This window comes from Manis javanica, chromosome 15 (assembly GCF_040802235.1).
Source record: "Manis javanica isolate MJ-LG chromosome 15, MJ_LKY, whole genome shotgun sequence".
NCBI classification, from domain to species: Eukaryota; Metazoa; Chordata; class Mammalia; order Pholidota; family Manidae; genus Manis; species Manis javanica.
This window is the reverse complement of record NC_133170.1, coordinates 4,001,266-4,028,438: the sequence shown is the minus strand read 5'-3', so window position 1 is coordinate 4,028,438 and position 27,173 is coordinate 4,001,266. Positions and strand designations below refer to the sequence as shown.

General features: G+C 35.6%; 1 protein-coding gene across 8 annotated transcripts in view; it reads left to right on the top strand.

Moving 5' to 3' along the window:
* Nucleotides 1–27,173, top strand: part of CNTN1 (contactin 1) — a 257,831-nt gene that overhangs the window by 95,904 nt on the left and 134,754 nt on the right. The window contains exon 1 of one of the 8 annotated variants that reach the window (XM_073222419.1): nt 17,363–17,382. The exons of the other annotated variants lie outside the window; for them this stretch is intronic. The gene's annotated coding sequence lies outside the window, so the exon portion shown is untranslated. Of the gene's footprint in view, nt 1–17,362; nt 17,383–27,173 lie in introns of those variants that run through there. 8 annotated transcript variants of the gene reach the window in all.

Below are 27,173 nucleotides of genomic sequence, written 5' to 3'. Positions count from 1 at the left end.
AACCAAAAGAGAGAAAACATGGCCAAAAGTTTGCATTAGATATATTTGGATGAGACTTTTGCAGGAGAGCATGAATGCCAAATATTGTTGGTTTTTACATAAATGATATATTTTAATCATTTTTGTAGGAAAAAAACATTAGACACAATACAATGAGTATTTTGAAGTTACTAAATGCAAAAAATATATCACAAACACATTTATTTTCTATGTTCTTTACTGCAGCAGGATGTAGCCCACACCTATGGAAGTATTAATGCCTTTATGTGCCGCTTTCATTTAAGCTGAACTCAAGTAGATGCTTCATGTAGTAATGAAGAACATAATTTTGGTAATTGAAGAGGAACATTATTTTAGAATATGTCTGTCTAGTCCCTCATCAAGAATAAAATGAAATTTTAGAATTGGAAGGGATCATATAAAAATTGTGACCAATCCTTAATTTTTGCATGTGGAAATTGAGTTTCTGATTGTTGAACTTTACTATCTAAGGACCTACTGTTTAGGCATAACACTATACAGAAAAATACATTTCAAAGCTTGCATGGTTAAAAGTTCAGTAATAATATAAAAATTGCAATAATTTTCTCCTCAACTGTAGAATTCTTGATTCAGATACAATATTCTTCATGCGATTAATTTCTTAATATTCTTTAATGAATTGCTTCTGCTTCTCGAAACTATTTCAAGAAACATTCTTCAGTAAGGAAACTTGAATGAGAGAAAATAATTCCTCTGGTATCTAAAACAGGTAGAATTCATAGACCTTAACCACATAAGTATGGAAGAAATCATTCATGATCATTGATTAGGAAACGGGCATCATTAAGACATGCTTGGCATCAATATAAACTTAATACTTTGAGTCATGTGTCAATTGATGTGCTAAGAATAAATGTTTTGGTTATATTATTACAACAAGAATTTTCATTGTTTTTTAACTTAGGAAAAAATGAGTAAATATGTTAAAGTTGAAATGAAGGTTGTATGAATGACCATTTCTTACATGGAAGACTGATTAGGATTAAATTAGCCAAGCACAGTATGAAGACGCAATAGATTTTAAATTCAGAGAAACTCTGAAGATCATATTGCCTGGCAATTAGTAAAATAAGGAGAATGAAGAACACATTTGTTAATTGCCCATAGATGTTATCACCTGTTTTGCAACAGAATTATTCTGTTCATTCTGTTTTGTTGACAGAAAAAAAGTACTATTTAAAGGGAGAAATGAGTATACTAATATTTATTCATTTTTACAGTATGGTAGGCAGTGTGATAAGTGTTTTGCATGTTTATTTAAATGCCATCACTGACATTAAATATTATTACATAAAATATTAAAATAAATATGTAAAATGCATTAATAAACCCCAGTATTTTAATTGTTTAGGAAATTATATTTTTGTCATATTGCAATCATGTTGTTCATTTCATATTTTTTAAAGGTGCCAGCTTGCAGTCATTTAGCCTGAAGTTCCTAAGGATTTGGGCAGAATTATTTTTTCTTTTACTCTGATTTTTCAGATAACAGCCTGAATTGACTCAATACTTTGCAACTGTTATATTAGCTGCATCCCAAACAATGTCCTGCAGGGCTCCTCAGGAATGAGGTAAAAGGAGGCCATAGTTATTGAAAGCTCTGCTCCTTTATGTGTCATAAGACAAAATGAAATTGTTAAAGCCTCCAGTCTATTTGTTGATCATGCTGTGTGTGTTAGAGAAAGCTTTCAAAAGATTCAGACACAGTCTGAGTCTGTTATTGTTCCTATTTCAGCTGACATAATCAAAATGATCCAAAGTGATGATATCAGAATATGAGCCAGTCTTGAGTAAGTTGCGTATCTAGATGAATAAGTATAGATGGCTTTTGTGTTCTTCAGCTGTCAGTGGGGTTAGAGTTGGTTCAGATACGTACCAACTGGTTTGAGAGTATCACTGTTTTGTTAAAGAGAATTGTGGATAAACTGATGGCTCATCTTGGCAGTTTCACTGCAGTAAACCTAAACCAGTTTTGAATTACCAAGTCTCCATTTTATTCTTTTTCATTTTGAGGTTTAAAATACCACCCCCCCCTCCCACTTTTTGGCATAGGTACGAGAAAATGAACTCAGTGTTAATGGTTTTGTCCTTTCAACTGTCATTAACAAGGACATCTAGGTCATTCACCTAGATCACTTGCAGACTTTAGGAGCAAAGTGAAAAGATGCCTGCTGGGATTCTGTCTGGGATTATATTTATCACGCAATGAATCTTTGACATGCTACAGAGTATTTCCCAAAGCCTGCGAGTAGACTCCTAAGAGAGGAGTCCCTGTGGTTAGTATGCATCTTTGAGTTCCCTTCACTCCCTGGAGGGAAGCCAAACTTCTCTGCTTTTGTATGAAAACTTTATATAAAGATTCTAATACTATTTCATTATCTCTGTTACTACAGTTCCCCCAAACCATTAACAAACCCTTCATTAATTTTCATAATCTTCTAAATTTTTATCATGCTGACTAGAAAATCCTAACTGCAAAAAGTCTACCTGGTATTGAGCTCTTTGGATTGACTCTCGTAAAGGCACTGACAGAGATCCCAGGTGCCTGGCGTACTGAAAAGTACTTCCGGGAAACAGCTTAGCAGTGGGCATGATGCTCCACCTGAGGTTTGCCTATATTCTCTTTCCATTCCTCTTTCCTCTTGGGCTTCTCGCTTTTTCCAGTGCATTGGAAATGAGAGCCCTAGCTAAAGAAGTAAATTATATACACGAGCACGTGCATGCTCATGTGTGTTAAATCCCATTTCACAAAGGGGTCGTCTATACTTCCTGTGAAATAAACATCCAAATAGGAAGTTCCCTTAACATTTTGAGTGCCTCCTGCCATATGTAACTTTCAGCCATTCACATCTTAGGCTCTCGTTAGTCTTGCTACAGAATTACACGATCCTTTTTGTTAAATCAAACTTTAATTTGCAATGTTGTTATACATATCTTATCCTCCCATAAAAATTCCTTAGCTATTCCTAAGGTTGGTGTGAAAGGTGTGTTTATTACCATTTCACAGATGAGGAAACAGATTCCGAGAAGTTGGCTTCATGAATGTCACCAGGCTGAGCACTACTTATTTTTGATCGATGCCAGCTCTGTTCTGGAACCACTGCTCTTTCTGTACATGGCCTGACGGTGGCTTCATTTTCAAGCTTTTCACCAGATTTCTTAATTTCATTTTATTTATTGAACAATGTTCACTTATTACATGTGCCTTTTTTTTAGCACCATGTTTTTAAAACAGTTTCATTGGCATATTCCTCCCAATTTTATGTTACTGATATTAAGATGCCATTAAAATTAATGTTGTAATGTCATTTTTTACAAAATCTGAAATTAAATTGATAAAAAACCTGTGATGTAACAGAACTGAGATTGCACAATTTTTTATGTTCATCCCTGTGGTTAGTATGCATCTTTGAGTTCCCTTCACTCTGTGGAGGGAAGCCAAACTTCTCTGCTTTTGTATGAAAACTTTATATAAAGATTCCAATACTATTTCATTATCTCTGTCACTACAGTTCCCCCAAACCATTAATAAACCCTTCATTAATTTTCATAATCTTCTAAATTTTAATTTCTTTGAAGTCACTCAGTTTCCCCCTCAGTGATAAGCATCATCATACAATTTTCTGAGAGAATTTGATCTAATATCTGTCAGGTTTTCAGTGATCTCAATAGATAGTTAAGTTTTTTAACAGCTTTTTTTATTGGAGTATCTTTTCTCCATCACATTAATATAAACATTACCGTATCTTCAGACTTACCCATATGTCATGACGTCTCCCCAGTACTTCTTTGACTGCAAGAGGAGAAGCATGTGTAAAAATTAGATTTCTATAATTTCTTGCCGAGCTTTTCTATCTTTGCCTTAACGTGTGGATTTTGTACCAAGGACGACAGAACTTGAGCAGAGTGGAAGTCAGGATTGAAGAAACAAAACCCAACAGCTGACCCCGAAAGTTAGGGGACGAGCAGAGATAAATAGTATTCTAAAGCATTCTGTTCGTTCAGACTCAAAGAATACCTCCTTGTTGGGTGGCCGATTAAAGGGGCGGAGGCTAGATCCTTCTTGAATGGACCTAGTCACATGATAAAGGTCAGTGAGAAACTCGTTTGAGGGCCCAGTCCCAGGCACACGTTACATTAGAGGGATGACCTATGTTTGGGGCCTCAGTGGTAAACAATAGAAACACAGTCCTTTTTTTTTCCCCCTTAGAGCTTGTCAGCTTGTATTAAATGCTAGGAAGGAATTTGTAGAAGTATAGAATTTCCTAGTTCAGTGGTAGTGGGTGAGAGCTAATTTAGATGGAAGTAGATTCTTGGTGAAAATGTGATTTATTTTCCATCTTGAGGGTAAAGATGTATCCAAACCAGAGAGCATGGGGGGAGTAATTAGGCATTAGCTTTAGCCCATCATCTCATATTCTTGCTTTAGTGGGAGAAATAAAAAAACAAAAAAATTATACAAAATACCTAACCCTTTAAAAGTGAGGATACAAGAATCCAGACCAAGACGATCACGTGAAAACTTTCAGCTTCTGTTATAATTTCTTTCTAAATCTGAAGTTTTGTGCTCTGACAACACATCAAAGAGATTTCTAACAGAATTGGAGGGCCAAAGGATATTTTCTGAAACAATTGTTTTCAGAATTGAGACGTGAGCGCTGATTAGAAGCTAATTAGAAGGGCAGATGCTAGAAGCAGGGGAAGTAGGGAAAGGGAATGAGGATGTCAGGGAGGGAGGAAAACTGGACAAAGGGCCCAGAGGCAAGGGCCGGGAATTCCTCTAGTTCAGATCCATGGAGCGGTGGTAAAGGGACAGAGAGGCCACAGTCACTGGAAAAGGGTACAGAAAGAAAGACAGTAAGAAGCCCGTGCATTGTTCAGTCCAGAAGTGACTTGGTTGAATTTTTGCATTTAAGAAAGATGGCTCTGGCTGCAGTTGTGAAAATACTTTTGAGTGGGGAACAGCTGCCTAGAGTACAAGAATACTAGAAGTCCTGCATGGTAATAATGGCCAGGACTAGTGTTTTCCAAACCTTTTTCCTTAAACACTCCCCAAATAATTTTTTTAAATGATATATTGTCTCATATACATGTGAATTGGCACAAATTCATCAAGTTCAAATAGTTGCCAAGGATGTGATTTTCAGCATATTGTACATTTTGACATTTTAAAATAAATCTGTTTATCACTCTTACATATATACATTAGAGTCTGAATGGTATTGAGATTCTTTCCTTGTCCTTAGCCACTTAAAAAATATTTGCAATAACTCTTGTAGAAAATTAAAAACTTTAATGTGGTTCTTTTTTCCTTTGACTTCATATTTTAGTTCTGGTGGAAGTTCATCCTGGTGTTACATAGTTTATACTAGAAAGTATTTTAATTCATTACCTATCATATTTCTTAGTTAAAAAATACATATACAATATGATTTTTCAATTTCTTATAACTAAGGCTTCAGGGTTATTTTTTCTTCTAGAATGAGTTGTCAATATAATTTTTATTAATGCACAATTGACCAAAACTATGTAACCGTATTTTGAATTCTGAAAAATTGTGACACAAAAGTACAACTTCATTAATGCAATGCTGCATGTGATACATGGAGTTTTGAAATTTTCATGAATTCCTCTGCATTTGGAACAGTGTTACTTATTGCCCAAATGAGATAGGGCTCAGTATTAATTTAATTGTGACTTTTTGGGTTTATGGAGGTGAACTAGTAGATGAGGATTGAGTTATAAGAATGCCCTTCTGTTATGTGAACCTTATGATCATAGGTAAAGGATCACATAGTGATCTGTTATCAGAATATATTTTGAATAATCTACTAATTTTGTGGAGAGAACAAAGAATTGGAAATTACCAAATCACCTGATTTACAAAGCTTCCCTTGCTAGTCTTTTTACTTTGTCAAGGAAGATTAGTATTTCTCAACGTTTGTACCAATTGTCCTCTTTCTTGGTGTCCCCATGGAGTTTTTGTGCTAGGTCAGTGCACATAAAATTCTAGATGGCTAAGAAGTCTGTTTTTGTTTTGTCAGATAAGAAAGAGGAAGGTAACTAGGAAAAAGTAGAACCTGCATCTGTCATCCATGTGGTAACTTTGGGGGTAAAATGTTTTCCCAGCCCGGGTCAAATTACCTTTGAAACCAAAATCAGTCAAAGTGGAGAAATAAAGTGGGAGAAACCCATTTTTTGCTTGTAAGCAGTTGTCCACTTCTCCTCGTCCGTGTCTCTCATGACCAGGCTGCAGAAAGGGATCCCACCCAGCCTCCCCGTCCAGATATGCCCTCGCACCCCCTTGTGATTATCTATTGGTATGGAGATGGACTACTTCTCTCCACCCCTTGGAAACACCTATTGAGATGGAGATGAACTAAAGCCAGGTGGGAGATTCTGGAAATACTGCAATTCTGCCCATAGTCAGCGGGTGAGTTCGGCTGGCTCTGATCCTTGCTGGAGCTTGCGGTTCTCTTCTGGTTGTTGTTGCAACTCAATTCTTTGTGGTTGTAGGACTAACAGCCCCATTTTCTTACTGACTGTCAGCTCCTAGAGGCCACTTGCCCCTTTCCTAGGGCCTTTTGACATAAGAGGCTTATTTCTTCACATCACATCTGTGGCTTTGCTGTTTGGAATATGTGGCTTCCAAGACCACTGTGTTAGGGAAAGAGCTGGCTGGAGAATTTTAACAGCCAGTGTTAGAAGAATGCCTAAGGCCATTTTTATCCTCACTTCATTGGCCAGAAGCAGTCATAAGGCTCCACACAGAAGCAGAGAGCAAAAAGATAGTACCTGCAGGCTCTCCCAATTATTAAAACATTTTACCATAAAAAAATCAATATGAATCTAGTTTACTAAAGCCTTCTTTCATATCCTGGCACTGTCAGGCATGGTGTTGACTTTCTAATCTATTCATTAATTAATGCTTTTATCCAACAAATATTCAACACATAAAATATGCTTAGAACAGAAGAAGCATTTAGGAAACAAAGATAAGACACATTGGAGATGACATAAATAATGAGAAGACAATGTAATATGTATATTACTATCCAAAATGCTAGAGGGATACAAGGAGAGACTGTGTAACTCTGCCTTGGGCAGTCAGACAAGTTCAGTATTTAAATACCACAGTCCAAGGGACTGACACATGGTTCTTTTCTTGCTAAACGGAGAAGCGATATTGGCCTTCCAGCCTGAGAGTAATTGTGGCATAGATTTAAAAACAATAAGGCAGGTTAAATTTTAGTTATTCCTGGATGGATCAAGTTCTTGACTGTGCAGTTATGGATTTATACTTAATAGCAGCTCTACGCATTTAACTATGATTACCCTATAAACCTTAAATGAGTTTTCCCAGGCACCTTAATTAGTGCATATAGAAATATATGTTTTGAAAGGATCATTAAGTAGTAGAGGCCCAGTGTTTAAGATCAGCATACTCAGAATTTATTTTCTTCAAATTTATATTTTGCTCTTTGTTAAATATTTAAACACATAAATGAACCAACATCAGTTTCTTTATGTAAAGAGGGTGAAGAATAGATCTGGGCTTTCTGGATTATTTGTTTGTTTACTTGTTTATTACATTTTTTGTGATATGTTCGGTGGTACTATTATATTTACTTTAGTGTGGATGGAAGAACAGCGTTTGGATTACATCTTAGCTTTGGACATTACTTAATAGACATGCTGTAATTTGTGGCTTTGCCTTTACTAAAATCTAACCGAAAATGCTTTGAGAAACTAAAAGTTTTATTAACCAAAAGTCACAACTTACACAATTTTTAGATTCTATTCTTTAAGATGATGGTTCCTGTTTCTTTTTTGGCTTGTTTTTATTTTTAATGTAATCCTTTCCTCCCAGTACATAAGATCTTTCCCTTCATAAATTAAAAATAATCATTCTCATGGAAATTTTTTATTTATTAGAACTAGGTGATCATTTGAAAGCTAACTTTTCTTTATAGAGAAGCCATTATGATTTTAATTGGGACAGATGTTTGTAATTTGTAAGTGAAGTTTCAAAGCAAAGCTTATGATCCAGTGTGTTAAAACATGATTATGGAGTGTATGTATTTATATTTATATTTATATTTATATTTATATTTATATTTATATTTATATTTATATTTATATTTATATTTATATTTATATTTATGTCTATGTCTATGTCTATATATTTATATTTATATTTATATTATAGTTTTATCAGTATTGTCATTTGAAAGACCTTTAAAAGTTACCTACCCCAATTTCCTCTCAAAATAATGTCTCACTTAGAACCACGGTAAGGGTGGTTACTAATAAGTGTGTTAAACCCTGTTAATGTGAGGTCACAGACTTCGACAACTCTCATTGACATGCTGAACCTTGAGAAGCCTAATTGGAAGCTCTCTTTCCTTTGTTTATTATATATGGGGAAGTTAAGATTTTTTTTTAAAAAACTTTCCATTCCCCTCATAAGTGTGGCAAGTTATCTGCTATAGACTGAATGGTTGTATCTCTTCAAAATTCCTATGTCGAAATCCAGTCTTCAGTGTAATGGTGTTTGGTGTTGAAGACGGAGCCCTCAGGTATGGGATCAGTGCCCTATACCTGACTGGGGGTCCTAAATACAGAGCACAAACTGGTGGCTGCCGTAGGAGGGTGGGGGCCTGGGCGTGGCAGGTGAAAGGGATAAAGAGGCACAAACTCTCAACTATAAAATAACTAAGTCAGGGGGATGAAAAGTACAGCATTGGCAATAGAGTCAATAATTTTATAATATCTTTGTATGAGAACAGGCAGTCACTACACTTACGTTGTGAGCATTTTATAATGTATAAAATTGTTGAATCACTATGTTGTCCACCTGAACCAATGTAATATTGTGTATCAACTATTCTTAGTCAAAAAAAAAAAAAATGAGGCCCCAGAAAACTCCCTTTTCCCTGAAAACTCCCCTTAATGCTTTTTCCTGTGAGGACACAGTGAAAATACCATCTGTGAACCAGGAAGGGGGCCTTCACCAGACCCAAAATCTGCCACTGCTTTGATTCTGAATTCCCCAGCTTCCAGAATTGTGAGAATTAAGTCTCTACTATTTATGAGCCACCTTGTCTACTGTAATTCTGTTATAGCATACCAAATTTAAGATATCACCCATCTCCAAATATTTTCAAATAATGCAACTATTTCAGTTTTTCTGTGCTTTGCATCATTTAGAAATGACAATACACATAGAACTGTTTTCACATATCTGTCAATCAAAACAAAATAATATGAAACAGTCTAACCACATGTAACTCAAATTCATTTCTTAAAATTAAAAAAGGTAAATCAATATTGAGAAATTTTATTATTTTTATTCATCCAGTTAATTGGCCAGAGAGGGTTCAAGTAGCCAAAACTTGATCGGTATTAAAAAAAACGGTAGTTTAAGTCTGATTTCTAATAAATTGGTACAATTCAGAGAGTATGTGAATGTTGTGTAAGTGAAAGCTAGAGAATTTGAGGATTGTATCGCCACCTCGATGGGACATGTAATTACTTTAGGTAGGATTTAAAAAAATAAATTCAGGAATGTCACTGAAATTATAAAGATATTCATTTTTATTTGTAAGAATTTTTTTAGGTTTTTCTCTGGGTTTACATTATTTCTAGCATGCTGCTAGATTAAATATTTTGTTCTGCCCTCCATCTCCAGCATTAATATCTTCTAAAGGATACACATGTGTTCATTTGCTATAAGGATTAAGTAAGTTAATTATGTAGAACACTTGGATTAGAGTGAATGTTTATTATTATTAATAGTGAGTACTCAAAAGATATTAAGTAAATCATGAAGTAATTTATCTAAATTGAGTTATGTTGTTGGCTGTTTATAATTGGTCCTATTAACTTGTCCTGCAGGTATCTCTGCATAAAGTACTGATCTAGGTACTTGGAGATCTATCCATATGAATCCATATTTGACCCAAAAAGGTTTATAAACCATAGCTGAACGAAGAGGCAATTATTTACCTAATAGAATTTTTGTTTTATTTTATTGTACCTCCCATGTATCTTCAGCTGTCTTCCAATTCCACATTCATTGGGCCACTGCTTCTAGTTAAGTTATTTTTCTCTTGAAAACCCCTGTTCAAATCTGAAGGTGCCAACTGGTAGTAGTAGCCATTGAAACCACTATGATCTCTTATGACAAGAACACAGATGAGTTTATTGTGCTAACAGTATCCACACAGAGTTCTGGAGAATGGAACATACACATTAGGTTTTCATTAAAAGTGGGTACACAGGGAAGAGAAAACAGTGACATGAATTCTTCAGCAGTCTGAAGAAGAGTTGAACTCCCCCAGATGGTAGAGGTTTTGTTTTTATTTATCAATCCGCAGTAAAGCTTGCTGTTACGTTGATTCTTGGATCTACCGCAGTCATCTCCGGTACTCTGTGGTCCACATTCTGTAGCGTGGGAATCATTGTACAGTTGGATACTAAGAGAGATAAGAGCAGAAGCTCTTGTGGAGGTGCCTTTATGACTCAGATTTAAATAAAATCCAGACTGGCTCGGAGGCACAGCAGCCATGTGCAGTGTCTGCAAAAGCTGCTTCTGCTCCTTGTTCCCAAGCCCCAGGAGCCCTGCACTCTCCTCCACCCTCGTGGAACCGCTTTCACATCCCTAAAAATTGTGCACTTTGCTCCCTTTGGTGCTCTTGCACACGCTACCGTCCTTTTCTTCTTTTCCTGCTGCCATTGATCTCTGCTGCTGCATTTCCCTCCTCAAAGCCTGAACACCCACTGTTGGTTGTTGTCATTTACTTGTCTGGGTATCTCAATAGATTATAGACTCCACGGATCGAGACCAACTGTGTCGTCTCTTACGAGTAGCTGTGACCCCATGACTCCCCGGTTACTAGTACTATTCTGGAATGCCTTTAAAAAGTAGCCAAATGAATAGAATTCCAACCAATTCACAGGTTTGCTTGAGTTGTGGATCTTGAGTGTAGTTACTTCCCATTTGGAGATTTTTAACACTCTTCTATGTTGTTATTCATTTTAGGTTCTTTCCACAAATATTGAGGTTAATACTTATGTAAAAATTGGAAAAAGTTCTTTTTTTAATTGAGGTATAGTTGATAAATATTATATTGGTTTCAGATATACCACATAGTGATTGAACATAACATATGTCCTTCTGTTATCTTTAATCACTGGAGGAAGAAAATCCTCTCAGCGTTGTTCTTGATTTCCCACCTACTCCTTTCTTAAACTCGAATAAGCCCTAGGCATCTACTAATCTACTCTCCATTTCTGTAACTTCTAAAATTGCATCACTATTATGTAAATGCAGTTAACCTTTTGGGATTATTTTTTTTTCACTTAGAGTAATTCTCTGAAGTTCACTCATGTTGTTGCAGGTATAAATAGTTTGTTCCTTTTTACTTAGTGGTATTCCATGGTACGGATGTACAACAGTGTGCTGTGTGCCATTGTATCTGGCCTAACATTTAAGTAGAATTCTCCTACTTTGGACCCAGAGAAGGTCAGGGATATTTAGTTGGTATTTTCCAAACAAAAGTTTAAAGTTTATATCTTGAATTTTCTTGCATTGGTACTGTGCATTGGTAACTTTTCTCGATTAACACCCAAGCTGTGAAGTTTGGTTTAACAGACTTATGAATGATGAACAAATGCACCCACACCATTTTGAAATAATTTTTTTAAATTACTAATTTTAATAGAACACTGGTTTTTGTTCTTGAATTTCTTTTCATGAAGGAATCCAACTGAGAAACCTAAACAAGTTTTAAAATACTTCTTTTCAAGGCAGAGATCACATTCGTCTTCATGAGGTTGACATGATTAACACACTTTCTATTTGTTAATGAGATTTGTTCACACTAGTTAGCTTCCTATGAGATGTTTTGGATTTATTTTTTTGTACTGCATCTAAAATTAATAAAACTATGAAAATAAAATCAACATGACTGGGGAGTCTGAAGGGCAGTGAGGCCAGACCTGCCAGCCGTGTTTATTCAGAGGTTGATTAATAACTCAGCTGTGCCTTGGAAAGGTCCCATGGGCAAGAACTAAATCAATGCCATGGTTTTTCCAGTTGAGGTTTGGAAGCATTATGATGACCTTAATTACAAATATTAAATCATTCATCAAATATTATACACAGCACAGTTTGCCCTTATAGAACATTCATCAGCATCTCTTTTACAAGAGTAATCATCTACTCTGTATTTTATTTACTATTTCCTGTGTCCTTCTTATGATAGAGGAAAGTCCATTTCTCTGGTATATATTCTCTGGAATCCCTTAGTTTAACTAATTCTGGGAAAACAAAAAACTGCTACTCAAAAAAATATCAGACTTAGAATTCTCAAGAAGAGAAATAAAGTGCAGCATTTCATGCTGTTCCCAGGGTGGCCCTCTTCTCTTTACTTTCTCTGCATGTTATGCGAAATGAGTCAAATGGTGGAAATTATGAACAGGAGGAAGAAAATCAGGAGAGAAGTGAGAAAGTTGACCTGAGGAGGGGACTAGTGTTACCACCACAAAATACCAAGACACACGTGTCTGGAAGCAAGGGGAGAAATCGAGGCGCTAGCTGAAGGCTGGAGGAAGAAAATCCTCTCGGTCTTGTTCTTGATTTCCTATTTGTGAAAGGAAAACACAGTCCCTTGTAGTAAGAGAGGTTAGGAGGGTCATAGGGATACATACATTTTTCATTTTGATCAATCCTATGTATATATATGTGATGAGCTTTACCTTGAGTGCAACTTTATTTCTTAGTTTGTTCATCTGTTGAACATCTTTTAAAGATTTGTAATAAAAAGAAAAAACAGTTAACTCTTTAGAAAGAAGAGGTTCTTAGTGTGGGCACAAAGGATTATTGTATGCTGATGCAAATAACGTCATCATCAAAGAAGCTGATGTGGATTGTAAAGGTATCTGTGATGATACCTGCGGTCCAGGGAGTTCGCTGTTGATCCTTGTAAGGAATATAGGGTAGTGTGACACAGCGTGTTCTCAAAGCAAATTTGCTTGGGGAGATAATTATTCATAAGTAAAGTAAATAAACAATAGAGAGATAAAACAATAGCAGTAAAGAAAAGACAGATTATTTAGCTGATGCATATGAAGAGTGTATTTATTTATTCATTCATTCAAAAACTATTGAGTTACAGGAAATCTAGAATCAACTAGATTCTAGAGGTTGGAGGATCATTGTGAGTTCTTTGATCTAGGAAGGCTTTTTGGAGGAGGATTCCCTTTTGCTGAGTTTCCCGGTAGGGAGTGTGAAGTGGAAAAGGGAGAACATGTTTCCTGAATCAGTGGATGCACTTAGATTTACTGAGTAAAGCAGAACCATTGTGTTTTCGGAATATAGTATCGATAAATCACTTTGGTTAGATTTCAGGATACAAATAGATTTTTATGTAAGTGACGCAGAAGTGAGTTCTGGGGAAGATATATTTTAATCACTGGCCAGCATGTTTGCAATTGGTGCTGTGGGCACAAAGGATTTATTCTTGAGCAAGTAAATGACATAGTGAAGGACTCTGCACCATGTCATCCCCCTTTGCCAGCAAGCACCAGAGAGTCCAGCCACAGCTGATGGGAGAAAGAAGAGTTGTGTACCCGTACATGCCACTGAGAAGCTCAGAGGTAAATAGGGTTTAGGAGTATCCTGGGGACATGGGTGATGTGATAGGGAATTGTTTTTTTTCCTTCTCTTGACTCTGTTCTCATTCTCAGTATTTTTCTCTTCAGTTTTAGGCTCACATCCTCTCAGGTGAAGTCCAATAGAAAAGAGAGAAAATTGTTAGCTACAGAGTAACATTACTGGATTTTATGCTTGAAACTTCTAGTCTCAAATTCATCTCTGAACCAATCAGTGTGTCTAAAAGTATGGAATTAGTACTAAGTGTGGATCATAAGCCTATCTGTGAACCATACCTACTGTGAAAATTATTAGTCAATAATTTAGTATTATGACTGGCTGGGCATAAAACATGTGTATCATCTCCCACATCCACAAAAGTGAGAAATGAGGAAGTATTGCTTCCCAGAGGAAAAATTGGTATGACAGGGAGAGAGAGAGAATGTAATACAGATTTTTGGTGCCAAAATCCACCCAAATGTTTACTCCAGGGTGTTGTATGATGGTAGTATGTAGAATGGAATAGAAGAAGAAAATCTTGGAGAAAGGATGACCAAATGCTATCACTATAAATTGTATGAATTTGTACTACGTACATTAGAATGGAAAGGGTGATACCAATGTGCAAAATTTTTCAAGGAAGACTTAGTAGAACTTGGTGATTGATAAACTATTGGTGCTGGTGAAGATGGTGATTAGCTTGGTGCTGCATTAGCTATTCAGCTATTTTCATAGTTACATGGGATTCAGAGCTACTGTGGCCCAAGGTTCTCGAACTTTTTCAAATTATAGCACCTTTATCTCAGTCATTTTTTTCCCATGGTACCCCTACACCAAAACAATACCCAAGAGCTCTGTTTAATACGTATCTAGGTTGGAGAAATAATGTGGTTGGGTTTCACCAGAAAAATTTAAAATACTCCAGGGGACTCCTATTATGTGAACCATGGCTATAGCCATTTACTTACAAACGTGTCATTATTTCCTAAGAGTAATCAGGAAATCAAAAATAGATAACATGTTTCTCAGTTCTTCATTAAATAACATTTGTATGTGAAAGACTATCCTACTCACTCATACAGATCTTGACTAGGTGATTATTGTTACATTTCATCCCAACCCTTTCCAGTTTAAGTTCTGGTTAATGGCGTCTGATTAAAAAGTAAAGTCTGATAAAACTAATTTCACATATCAGCCATTTGTAGTTGAAGAATGAATTGACTTGCTTTCTGTATATATATAGTCTAGACCATTCTGCCCCTTTTACAAAGTGTTATTTGTTTTTGGATATACGAAGTGATTCGTATGTAATTTGTGGCTTACTGTGAATGATCAGAGAACAGTTGCTTTTGGGGAACAAAGAGATGAAAGATATGAAGATTGAGCATCAGGTAGTGAGGCAAAGGAAAGGGCTAGAAGGATACATGGAAGTGGAGGAAGAAAAGCCACAATAAACTTGCGTCACCTCTCAGTTTTGCAAGAGTGAGCCTTGCTTATAACTGGGTAAGGTAACAAAAGAGCTAAGTAAGTATCAAGAAAATAGGGATACAGATAAATATATAGAGAGAGAACAAGTTGAACTAGGAAACATTTTAAACACTTTAAATTCTGTTAGTGATTCAGTCTCATTATTTAGACACAATGGGTTAAATAAGCCTCATTAGTATATTTGTGCTTTTTTCTTAATTTGATTCAAAGACTTACGTTCAAGAAGAAATGTCATTAAGAACAATAGAAGTAAGCGGTTCTAAACCTGTACAGAGTGAATATAAATGGTATAGTTTGTCCCAGATGATTTCTGGTTTCCTATGCACTTTCCAAGAGAGCTCTCTGTAGATGGTCTGGAATGTGCAACACAGTAAACTGAGTGATAGGAATACTATCTATTCTAGATCTTCTCTCCTCTAGCACCAGAGGGACTAATCCTGTCAGAGAAAATGATTTTACCTGGACTTCTTTGTCCTGTTGCTGGCCCTTTAGGATCTATGCCACACGTAATTGCATGTTAGAGCTCAAAATAGTATTCCATCTTCAATAAGCCCATGTAGTATACACACCCTTCTAAAGGCAATACAGATATCCATACACAAGCCATATAATCTCCTTTTAAAATGCTTTGAATTCAGTATACTCAGTATTTAGTATAGAAAATGAATCTATTTTTAAGCTATTTAGTGTAGTAAAATGAAGCTATCTTTAAGCTATTTCTCCATTTCTTACTTGCTTTTCATAAAAGAAGCATTGACTTTTTAGGGGTTCTTTGTAGATTCATTACTTAATATTTGACTTATAGCAAATCTATGTATAAATCAGTATATCTAAAATATACCTGAGGATCATCTTACATTAATTTCTACCAGAAATTTTATTTATCATTTACTACATGCCTTGCACAGAGTTAGAGAAACAAAGACTGCTACTGTGAGTGCTGAAATGATGCAGCGGTGCTCAGCCCAGGCCCTCGTTACTATAATGGTCATCAAGCATCAGGCCAGACGGAATAACTGGGGTTTTGAACCAGGGCATGGGTAACTTTTAAAAGAAACACAGGTACTTCTAATTTGCATTCAAGGTAGAGAACGATTTAGCTACTGAGAAGCCTGCTTTTTTAAGTTAAATGTATTCTTTAGACTATGTCTAGTCATGAGAAAATAAGGATAATACAGTTACGATGTCTATTCTTTTTTAAGTCCAAATCCTTAACAATTAAAAGTATTACTGAAATCACATAACTATGATTGAAAAAAATGCAAATATATTCACCTAAACTTAAAGCACAGACATCATAGAATTCCAGAGTGAACAAGAGAATTTCAGGGATTGTTGAATTGGTATCCCTCTTCTCTGCAACTGCCTGCTAGCCTAATTCACATTGTTTATTCACAGGAGGAAAGAGATGTTCTTTAGCATTCTCCACAGATGTGAGTGATTGATATATAAAAAGATACTCTGGCTTTAAGAGTGTTGCTAGGAAACTACAGTTTGAAGATGAAATTCCCTACAGAGCCATCTTCCATCCTGTAACAGAAAAGTATAGTGGTAGCATGTTCTGAGTTAATAAGTAGAAAAATACTGTTAAAGTTGTATCCAGAGGGAATCTGTTATAAATTCACTAAATAGTTTCATTTTGAAGCAGTTTTGGTTTGTATATGTTTACACTGAAACAAGTTTTGTGTTTTTCATTTACATAAGGATAAAATTGTAAGCATATAACGATATTTTGCCAAAGTAATCACTTTTAAAAGAGATGCACATAAACACAAAAATAAACTCATGCTGATTTTTGCTTTAATAATAATTTTGTGACTATTTAATATATTATTCATCACAGGAAAATTCAGATATATAGAAAATTTAAAGAAGATGATAAAATCACCCTTAATGTCACCGCACAGAAATAACCATATTTTGGTGTTGTTTGTTCATGTTTGATTTCTTTAAAATATTCCATAATGTCAGCTAAGGGTTTTTATAGTTTTCTTTAATGTATGTTCTGAGAAGTACTGTCTTTAAGCACATAAATTAGTTTAATCCATTTCTATTTATTGTAATTTTTAATGTACCTTGGTATATTTCTAAAATACTATTTTATTTGTTTTTATTGTCCATACTTTTTTCTCTTTTCTTTTCTCCTTTTCAGTTTTTTATTTGATGGAGAGTTTTATATATCTTGCAGTTTTGAGGTAATACTCTATATTTGTATATATACTTTCTTATATACATAATATAGCATAAGCTTTTTCTGAGTCCGAGTTTAATTATATGCATAATTTTAAGGTCACCCTACTTAATATTTTATCATATTTCTCTATTATAATATAAATAACTTATTTCATTAGAATAGATTTCTCTGTGGGGAGTTATTGTATCAAAGCATACTTTTTAAAATCAATGCATAGTAGTACTAAATTATTTTTTCAGAGAATTGCCTTTGTTATTACTTCTATAGCAGTATATGAAAATATTAGTCATTATATCCATACCAATACTACATATTTTCATGCTGTGTAAATTAGATCAAATAACATGCACATAGCATTTTTTTTAATTTGCATTTTTTGATTCATTTATTAGTCATTCATATTGTTGTCTTTCATGAGAATCTAATCACGTTCTACATTCATTTACCTATTATGATCTTAATAAGTTTCACATCTGTTGCTGAGAGCTCCTTATAGCCATGTCTATATCTTCCTCCATGTTTATATTTTGACTTTTAAACTTATTCATAATTTTTAGTATATGTCATTTAAAAATTCCCCTTTGTGTTTTCTTCTGTTCTGGGAATTGATATATGCATGGCCTCTTTTTATCAGCATTTTTTTTTTTAGTTAGTTTGATTTTTACATTTCAACCTTTAATTCATCTGAGTTTATGTTGATATATGAAGTGAGATCAGAATATTGATAGTTTTTTTCCCAACTGGCTCCTAATTGCCTTACTGCCCTTTATTAAATTGCATTTTATGTTTTTATCTGTTAGCACTTTTACAAATGGAGAATGTAAGGAGTATAGATGAAGCCAAGGTTCAAATCTCAGTTCCTCTACTTGCCAAGACCAGCATCTTGGGCAGATTGCTTACTCTCTGTGCCTCAATTGTGTCATCTCTAAAATGAGCACAAAGAGTCTGTATCACAAGGAAATGATACATAATATACCTAAGGATCTTGGCAAATAGTAAATGCTCAGGAAATGTTGAATCCATTTATTCTTAGAAGAGCATCACACTTCTATTTATGGAGCTTTATATTATGACATTCTATCTGCTGGGATTTTCTCACTTTGTTAGCCTTGGGAAACAGTTTGGCACAATATTTAAGCACATGGACTCTAGAGCTGGACTGCCTGGGTGTGAATCCCAACATCCAAACTAATTAACTGGGCGACCTTGGGTAAATTACTTCACATCTTTGTGTTTTAATTTCTATCTGTAAGATTGAGATATTTATAGCATTTACCTCAGAGACTTTCTGGATAGATGAGTATTAAGGATATGTAATGTGGCTAGTGTAAGTGTGATGCTAGCATTAATTATTATTTGTTTCAAAATGTTCTTGCCCTTTTCATCCTGTTTTTATTCCTTGATGAAACTGAGACATATTCTGTCAAGTTCAGAGAGATTCCACTTGTATTTTGATTGAAAGTATATAATTTAGGAAAAATTTAATAATATTGAGTCTCCTTATTGGGGAAATGGTATGCCTCTTCAAGTTTTTAAAGCTTCTTTTAGAACTATCTAAAATATTGGTAGCTTTTCCATTTTTCACACTATGTATTAAGAGTATTACTAGATAATTATGTGCTTGTTAATATTGCAAATAGGGGCTCTATTTTTCTTATTTCTAAGTAGTTATTCTTAGCACACAAGAAAACTATTGTTTGGTTTATATTTATCTTCTGCATAGCTATTTTGCTGAACTGTCTTAATTTAGTATTTCATTTAAATCCACTTTCTTTGCTACTCTGGTATATAATCATGCTGTAGACAAATAGTAGTTTTGCCTCCTCTTTTCTAATTGTTTAAAATCTGATTTTTACTTGATTTTGAACTGTGTTTGCCTAAGCTCCCAGAATAGTGCTAAATTCATGTATTAACAATTTTTTAATGGGTGTTTTCCATCTTTCAGGTAGTGTGGAAAGCACTTGGGATAAACCAAGTAACAGCATAGTTTCTGGCCCTGGTTTTATAGAACTTTAAAACTCATCCTATGGTCTTAACATTCACTCTGTGTGAGTTTGCATTATTTCATTAGATTATTAAATAATAATAAGAGCTTTCATTATATTATTAAAAGAGTGTATGGCCATATAGGTTAAGAAACATTAATCCTACTTTATAGCTATAAATTGTAGTCTTATTTGTATACTGACTATTTTACTTTGTGATGATTTTAATGTTCTTATTCTCTATTTTAGACACTTTACATTTGAAAGCATTCATCACAGTATTATCAATATTTTAAATGTATAGTATTTTAAAAGTTATCTACATTCTAAAAGATTAGTTACCAATTTTCTATAGAAATATGTTAAAATACCTTATATATTAAAAAAGGATTCTATAGACAAATAAATTAAAATTTAAAAAGCAGTATTTTACATGGTAAAAGATAATATTGAAAACATGTTTCAAGTCTATAAGCACAGATTATTACATGTCATGTCTGTGAAACAGAGGAATAAATCAGGGTATCCTAAGGAATCTGAATTTGTGATTATTTGTTCTAAACTCAAAATGAGGCGTCCAAAGACACGTGGTTAACAAATGGAACGCTAACAAATAGATGTGCGTTTGTCAGGTGGTTTCGTCTTTTGCCAGCAATTGTCTTTTTCCAAATCTATAGCTGAAATGGGAAAGTATTTTCTCAAATAAAATTGCCTGATTACTAGGGAAGACAGGACTTTCCCAAGGTTTGATACAGTAACTACGGGCGCACCTTATCAGTGAACAGAGAAAGAGACAGAGAAAGACGCTCTCCAGCCATGTGAGAGATGCCCACCGCTGTGGACGATGCGCCAGCCCCACCCCCAGCTGCTGCCCAGTTTACCCCACAGCAGCAGGCCAGCGGTGTGCAGGCCAGCAAATACTTGCACCGTGGGGCCAGACATTTGAAATCCCTTGAAAGTATTTTGACTGCAGCTATAAAAAGTTAAAACATTGAAAAATTCCTTCTCAGATTATGCTCTGTAAGGGTTCAACCTGCTGTCTTAGATAATTCCCTTTCCATCTGTCCACTTAGTATATTTATAGTAGGAGGGAGATTCTTGCAGAGGTTGGTGGGAAGTAGCTCAGCCTGTAACTGGAATCACTGCCCCCCTTGAACTGGATTTTAGACCATCATGTGGAGAGGACAAGACAGAGACAGTGGATGTTATGAGTGGCTTAAAACCAAGCAAAATTCCTAAGACAAGCAGACAGAGGTGCAGTTAAAATGGGATTGGGGAAAAGGAAAGGAAATTGGTGTGTCATTACTTCTCAGTGTCATCAGTTTATCCCTTATGTATTTTTTTAGGCAATGGAATAATTATAACTTTCAACACTTTTGTGAATTTATATAGTCAGGGATTTTAAAAATGCTTATTAAGCATTTTCTGTGTAATAAGCATTGTGGTATCTTCTGGGGCTTCCTGTTTGAAGCTTATAGACCAGGGGGACAGTCAGGCATTGATAATTGCTTGAATAGCCTCCCCCATTATCAGTATTCCATCAGAATGGTATTGTTTGTTTGTTTTTTACCAAGAATGAACCTACACTGATAAATCATAATTACCCCAAGTCCATTGTACATTTTAGAGTTTATTCTTGGTGTTGTATTTTCTGTGGGTTTGGACAAATACATAATTACATATATCCGTTATTATAATATCATACAGAGTATTTTCATTGCCTTATAAATCCCCTCTACTCTGCCTGTTTATCTCTCCACCACTTGACAACCATGGATGTTTTACTGTCTCTGTAGTTTTACCTTTTTCACAGTGTCATATAGTTGGAATCATACAGCGTGGAGCCCTGTCCGATAGGCTTTTTTCACTTAGGAGTGTGCATTGAAGGTTCCTCCATGTCTTTTCATGGCTCGATAGCTGCTTTCTTTCTAGTGCCGATGATAATCCATTGTGTGGACGATACCACAGCCTATTGATCCATCGCCTATGGAAGCACATCTTCGTTGCTTCCCAATTTTGGCAGTTACGGAACAAGCTACAGTATTTGTTCGATGAAAGAATAAATTGAAGTCTTCCATACCATAGTCATGTCTCAAGAACTTATTGTCCTTCTCCAGCTACGTTCTGGCCAAATAAGCAGCTGGCTGATAAGGATGAAACAAAGATCTACCACTGAGAAGTTGCATCTCTGTATCAGGCCTGCCTGAAAATGAAGGATGCATGGATCAGATGCAATTAGCAGAAGGTTCTAGGAAGGACATAAGTACAGAGGAGCTGAGTTTACTCAGGTTCAAAATCTGTGCAACTGCGTAGATCCTTAAAAATATTGTGACCAATGTAGTTTTTCAGCTTTGTAAAATAGCACATGTGTTCCCGATGAGTGAGGGGAATTTTTTAGCAAAGCATTACATACCAACCAAGTTGCATTTTTTTCTGAGAGGCTATAGTAGATGCTGACTCCTACGCAGATAAAATATTAATTGCAGAAAACAAAATGGAATCCTTCTCAAAGAAAGAGGCAGAGTAGCAGGAGAGGACAAACCATCGCAAACCGATCATTACTATTGGCATTTTAAGGAAGGCTTGAGGATAAGTACTTAGAATAATTGACAACCTCCATGTGTATATTAGGAATCATACCTGATTTACTTCGGATATTGTCCTTTGACAGAAATGCTAATCATTTTTTCAGGACACAACTCATTCGGCAGCTGTATACTCTTAGTTTCTTAAGTGGAAGTCCACTTCTCCAAGGACAAGAGATTTGCAACCTGAAATTAGCTGACCTGTCTGTCAGGCAGTTTGCCAACAGCTCATTACATAATGTGTTTAAAAAGAAATACAAGGGTCACCACATAGTGCGTTTGTCTCTGCTGGAACGCTGAAAGTCAGAGAGGTTCCCTTCGGCAGAGTACAAATCATTACACACTCAAGAAATTCAAGACACATTAATCAAAATAAATGGAACCAATCACAAATAAAAGCAACTAGAGGGTGAAGGAAAGAACATGATGGAGTTGAAGCATGAAAAAATGTAGTTATTATAGTCGGTGTATTTGTATGTATACAATTTGTATGTATACAAATTACTTATTAAAATACCAAAAATAGGAAGCAGGGACATCCTGGCTATTATCACCATTATTATTAAGGATTTCAGATATAGATAAAATATAAATAAAAAATGGTCACTTACAGAATTCATGTAAAAATATTGCCTTTTGCTTAAAGCTTCATGATTATTTATAAAATCTTCCTTCTTACCTCAGCTGTGGAGATCATTATATCATTCTGCATAGTCATGAAAGGAGTTTAATTTTCAAGCTAAATCAAAATCTCTAAAAATGTCAATGATAATTTAAAATTGCGTACAGAAAAACTAATATATTGAACTCAATACTGGCACTTTATTGAATAAGACTAAAAGTTCTTTAATAGCCATAATAAACTTTATTTTGCATTCAAAATTAGTTCACAAAAATAAGAGAACAAATCTGTATTCTAAAGGCTGTGAATTTCTGCTTCTGTGTTCTAAGAAACTGAAACTACAGTAGTTAAATTTCTTAAATCTTCAAAACACCAAGAACTAATTTAAAAAAAATCTGTTTTACTTCAGCAAAAACTTTTGAACAAAAGCTAAAAAGTATTCCTTTGAAACTTATAAAGAATGTAAATCTGGAAAAAGGGTAAAGAGCTGGAGGGCTCCTGCCAGTAGGTACAGCTTTCTTCCCTTATTTTGTAGTTTTAGTTAGTTATTTTATTATTATGTTTTTGGTTCATGAGAGGGCCGTGATGGGGAAAATCCATTTCAGTTTATATTTCTGCTGTCTTCCTTTCATTTCTCCATTGCATGGGTCAATGACTAGGAGGTTCTGCCTGTTACTGGGCTTCAAATATTCCTCTGTGCAGATCCCTTCCAAATATTTATTTCCAGTCTTATCTGGACTCCAAATTCTAGTCTCATTTATTCAAATGTTTACTTAATATCTACCCTTGGATATCTAACAGGAAACCGAAACTTACACATTTAAAACTAAATTCTTGGTCAAACACATATACACATGCACACACATATATTTATTGATCACACACTCTGTGCAGTATTTAAGCCCTGATAGAAATATGAAGATATGTATAGGCATGTTCTTTTTCCTCAGTAGCTTCCAGTCTAGTTAGGGGTGAAGAAAAATTAATACAGGAGTCTTGTATATATTTTTCATAAAATTCTCACACTTACGCATTATTATTTCCACTTGACAAATGCTGAAATAACTTGCCCAAAATGAGCCCAGCCATGGAAATGAGTTCTCACTGTATCCACACTCCTGTCTTTTCAATCTCATTGCCTTTTAATAATATAGATGTCTGAGATGCTGTGACCCACATCCAGATTTTTCAGGAATTTCTCAGTCAGATGTCTGCTCCACTTTTATCTTCATAAGCTATCAAGACCTATCAGAAATACCAAACTTTGATAAAACACTCTTTTTCTCAACTTCTGAAGTCATCTTCAAATATGTCTTCTAATAAAGTGGCCCCATATTCAGCTGGGAGTGGCCTTGCATTTGAAAGATAAGCAAGAACATAGCAAGGTATCCATGAGTTAAACTCCAGGATTTTAGACAAAGGAGAAGACGTCATAGGAGGAGAATGTCAGAGGCTAGCTTCTTGTATAAAGGCAAAGTCTGGTCTAGGTCTTGAAATGTAGGGGAGACTTCTGTTTTCTCATCTGTCAACTGAAGTTAGAGCAGAAACTCACTGGTTCACGTGATTACTCGCATGACTACATAAGCTGCTTGAAGAGAGCCTGGTTTGCAATCAGCAGATGACGGCATGTGGGAATCTTAATTACTAATAAGGACTTCAGCTTGATTTTTAAAAAATTTCTCTAGCCTAGTATTATGCCTAACACATAAAACAGACATTCAATAATTTGCTTAATGGATTGTGAAATGATGGTGTATCGCTGATGAATATTGAGGCAGAGTACAGGAGAGTTCAGTGTTCTGAAGATCAAACTGAATCTTTTGTTACTCCCTAAGCTTCAGATTTCTGGATGCATGCTCCTTAGATAATAAAGGTGCAGGCAAAGCCTTCTTGCAGCAGGCAGTCGGCATCAAAGGCAGATCCGTGGAGGTCACCCTGCTCCTAACTAGACTCTAAGCTTCTGAAGTTTGAAAATTTGCCTCCGCTTTTACCAACTGTTGCTTGTCTGGGCCTTTCATACAGTAGCTCTTCAGTAAGTACTTGTATGCTAAGACTTGGATTTGGTACAAAGAAATAATTACCTGCATTAAGAGAATAAAATCATTACCAGAAAGTGTGGAATCCTTTCCTTTAGTTTTCAGTTTTTGCATAATCCACGTCTTTCTTCTGTACTATTACAGAAAGGGAGAGATGTGTTTGCTCTTGTCTTAGTGTCAGTTTAACGAATATTTGATAAAGCTTGAATACATTTTGAATATAAAGGGAGAAAGGTCTCTATTCATTCCCAAAACGTGTACTATAAATCCGAAATCTCAGTATTGTGAGCACACCAGGACGCAGGAGGCAGGGAGTGTCCCCAGTATCTGTGCTGGTAGCAGAGCGCTGAGAAGGAGCTTGAAGAACAGAGCATCCGTCAACGGAAGCATTTGGGATTAAATATTATGATGATATTTTCCTGCAGAACAGTTCAGCAATGGGAAGTCACTCAGAAGGAACCAAAAGTTCAATGCTTGGCATTTAAAGACCCATAATTTGACACGCTTTCCTTCCACTTATCTTTCTCAGACATTCCCACGAGTGTATGCCTTGGCCATATTGCACTCTTTAGAGTTCTCCAAATTTGACCTTTACTTTCCTATTTTATACCTTTCCTGTTGCCAGTTCCTCTGCTTGCATGGATCTCCCTGTCAAATACAGACCGATGACTTGCTTTTAGTAACTGCTCAGTAAATCTATTCAAGGGATGTTAATTGAGTATCTTCCTTGTGTTAAGAGATCATGTTAGGCAATATGGATACAGAGAAAGAAATGACACAGTCTGCCGTTGAGGCGTTGGCAATCTTGAAAGTCCCTCACTGACTATATATCTTTGCTTTACCAGAGCTGTGGTGCTGCTTCAGAATGTCTCAGCTTGGTATATACTTTATAAATATGGATGGAATAAATGAATAATTAAAAATTACCATCCAGGTATCGTTACGATTATTTTATGCTCTAAAGAAAATTACATTTCTTGGTTTTCGAACAGAGTGCAATAAAAACTGATGTCTAGTTAAATTGCATAAGTGTTCAGTGATACACTCTTGTGTGCTTTTTAAAAATAAATATGTTGAATTGTTTTAGTGGAATTGAAGTGCTTTATATAATTCTCTTATGTCATTTCTAGGAATAAGGGCCTAAATTATTTGGGTAGGAATCACTCATCAGTTTAAGTGTTACACTGTGACGTGTAGCAGCGACTCTTCCCTGTTATTTAGAACATGGAAAGCCAGGGTTCACATCATGCTCTTCCCTTGTGTGTGGTGCGTCTGTTAACCTGAACTGCGCTAATAGGAGAGACAGGATCGTTAGTCTCGCTCTGTTCGTGGGGGGATGGGGGAGGGTCTCTTGTCAGAAGACAGAAATTCTATGTGGCTTTATAGTGGTGATCTAGAACACACACCTGCTCCGCTACTCAGAAAATAACAGATACTGTGCCCTGAGGAGCAGCTATCAACATCTGGGCTTTGCAGCCGCACTAGCGGTCTGGCTTTGAGTGGGGGTGCAGAAAGCAGGGCTTCAGGAGTAATGATGCCTTTTTACTAGACATGATGATTTTCACCCAGGAATAAAGCCATACAAAGGGGAGATTACACTCCAGGAAGCCTTTAAAGCTCCCAGTGTAAATTGAGTGGGTGTCAGCTGGTGTGCTTTCTTCCAGGTCTTGTCTTTCTGTGCATGTGCAGAAAAAGCAGAAGGGAGAGAAGTTTGCAAGTTCTGTCTTGCCAGCGTGGGAATTTTTTCTTCTGTCAAAGACTTATTAAATGCTACTTTGGATTGTTAGATATGATTCACAGGGAAGATACCATGGAGTACGTTTCTTTGTAGTAGTCCAGCTATCTCAGATCAGTTCACAAGAGGAGTTAGTAGCCCATTCACTCATGTCATTACAGTCCGACAAGAGAGTCTCATTTAAAAGTAGGAAACCTTCCAGGTATTAGTCAAAGCAATATATCAAACTGCTGTATTCATTATGATGCCATAAAGCAAATCGGATGTAGAGGGTGTTCTGTTCCCAGTTCTCACCCAGACCAAATGCCTCAGCCAAGTACAGTACAGACATTATTTTAAGAGTTTAGGTAATTAAATGCTGCACATCTGATTTTTGGAGTGCACTGGATAAAGATGTGGCCTAATGAATTTAGAACACATTTGCATTTCTCTCTGAGGGGTGGAAATATTCCAACCTTTGCTTAACATGCTTGACTACAGTAGTGTTGGAACATTAATATGCCTACAAATTTTACTTGGGAAGCTTGATTAAAATGTAGGTACTGGGGCTTTTCCCTCAGAGTCTCTAATTATTCTTGGGAGTTGCTCAGAAATCTATTGTATTAACAAAAACAACCAAAGGCTATTAAGGTAGGTGGCCCCTAGACCATATTGTAGGAAACACCTACTTAGCATTTTGGAAAACATATTAATCATTGAACATACAAAATAGTCTTACTTATTCTGGAGCAAGGAAAGATTCTTAGTATCTTTTAAAATATTAAACAATAAAAAATACAGGATTTAAATCTTGTCTGGTTCGAACGATTCAACCACTGGCTCCGTTTAC